Below are 954 nucleotides of genomic sequence, written 5' to 3'. Positions count from 1 at the left end.
AGTAATTAACTCACGTCTTCCAGGATTTATAGTTTAGTATAAGGGGCTGGAATCAGCTTGTTCATTAAGCAAAACACTCCAAAGACTGGTCAAGGTGGCCAGTGCCACTGGGGCTCAGGAATGAAGGTGACTGTGTTCTGTGGTAAAGGAGGGGACAATGTAGTGAGGGAGAAGTTTCCACACCAGCTGAGCACAGGCCATGCTGGGTCACCCAGACCACTGGGGCTTTAGCCACAGGCATCTGTCACTGTTAGAGGGAGGATGGAGAGAGCTTTTTGCTGCACGGCCTCTAGCTCCTGGTTCTCCTTTTCTTCAATCTCGTGGATGGAGCAAATGTTTTTTGGCCTTGGGCTGTAACACTGAGTATGATTCAAGAACAACAATTTGCTCCTCCCCCGCACCTCACTGCCCACATGTGAAGCCTCAGACACAGCACTAAACAGCCTCAGTGACCTGGCCCCAGCCTGCCTATCCAGATATTCTTCCCAACAACATCCCTCCATATCTTTGTGCACCTCAAAACCAACTTCTTGATACCTGTCCTGTGTCTCCTTAACCCTATGTTTTCAGGTTCTCTGTCCTCTCTACCCAGAAGAAACTTCCTTTCCATCCTTCCCTGTTGAAATCGTACCTATCCTCAAAAACTCAACTGTAATATTTTCTTTACAAAGGTTTCCCGGGGCCTCTAAGCCCCAGACTGCCTGACTGAAAAGAATCTCTCTCCAACTATTCCAATCACATTTTGCTTATAGCATTTATCATACTCTTCATATTATACCTTGACTTGATTTCTCTGCAAACATCCTTCTCTCCCCACCAAACTCTTTGAGGAGCAAGGAAATGTGTTTTTCATCTCTGTCTGCCCCCAATTTCCTTGCATGTTTCTCCCATACAGTACTCAGTATTTGTTCCATGGCCCCAAATTAGTCAAGACAAGAGCCTGAGCAATGGGGA

This window comes from Acinonyx jubatus, chromosome A1 (assembly GCF_027475565.1).
Source record: "Acinonyx jubatus isolate Ajub_Pintada_27869175 chromosome A1, VMU_Ajub_asm_v1.0, whole genome shotgun sequence".
Lineage (NCBI taxonomy): Eukaryota > Metazoa > Chordata > Mammalia > Carnivora > Felidae > Acinonyx > Acinonyx jubatus.
This window is presented reverse-complemented; position numbering follows the sequence as displayed.